The sequence below is a fragment of the Berghia stephanieae genome, chromosome 12 (genome assembly GCF_034508935.2).
Source record: "Berghia stephanieae isolate SIO BIC M18660-M18661 chromosome 12, UCSD_Bste_1.3, whole genome shotgun sequence".
NCBI lineage: Eukaryota > Metazoa > Mollusca > Gastropoda > Nudibranchia > Aeolidiidae > Berghia > Berghia stephanieae.
Window position 1 is genome coordinate 22788727 of NC_088371.1, and position 661 is coordinate 22789387.

The 661-nt window shown below is 39.2% G+C and overlaps 1 protein-coding gene across 1 annotated transcript in view; it reads left to right on the top strand.

Annotated features, from left to right (window-relative positions):
• The first annotated feature begins 575 nt into the window (after positions 1-575).
• The window catches only part of LOC144957449 (uncharacterized), an 86983-nt gene continuing 86897 nt past the window's right edge, over positions 576-661 (top strand). Inside the window, exon 1 of the mRNA XM_078888715.1 lies at positions 576-661. This exon is cut by the window's right edge and continues 440 nt beyond it. The gene's annotated coding sequence lies outside the window, so the exon portion shown is untranslated.

Consider the following 661-nt stretch of genomic DNA (forward strand, 5'->3'; position numbering starts at 1 on the left):
AATATGTATACGTCGGCCCCCAAGAAAGTACCACTGTGTGGCGATTGGTCACGTAGTTTCTTAAATTGACGAAAACTACAACCTCCCTTTTCTGGTTATACCTTTGATTTACCTCTTTTTACTATATTAATATTATTATGACCCACCCCGATAAAGTAATGATTTGGGATGAGCCTTTATAAAGCGCATTATAGACAGCATGTGCTCAGTTTGCTCTAAAATGAAATCATGAAAATATGACCGATCATCGTTCTTTACTACAGAAATGTTATGCCGATCTATGATAAAGAATTGTAAACTCACGTTAAATAACACTTAGCCTTACAATGTTATATATAGGTCAGACATAAGAACTTCGTAAACATGAAACAAATGTAATAAAACACACACACACAGAGAGAGAGAGAGAGAGAGAGAGAGAGAGAGAGAGAGAGAGAGAGAGAGAGAGGTGGGGACGGGGGTGAGTGGACATTAAATTTAATTACCACCTATTCCCACCCACAACATAATCCCGCCCAATTTTATAACGAAGCATTTGATTGGCTACTTGCCAAAAACGCAAAAAAGCATGTTGCACATCTAGAAAGATGCCGTTTTGGAGAGAGTGCTTACGTGTGCATGGCAATAACAACTCGCAGACGTTGGCAGAAACGCGTAGGTA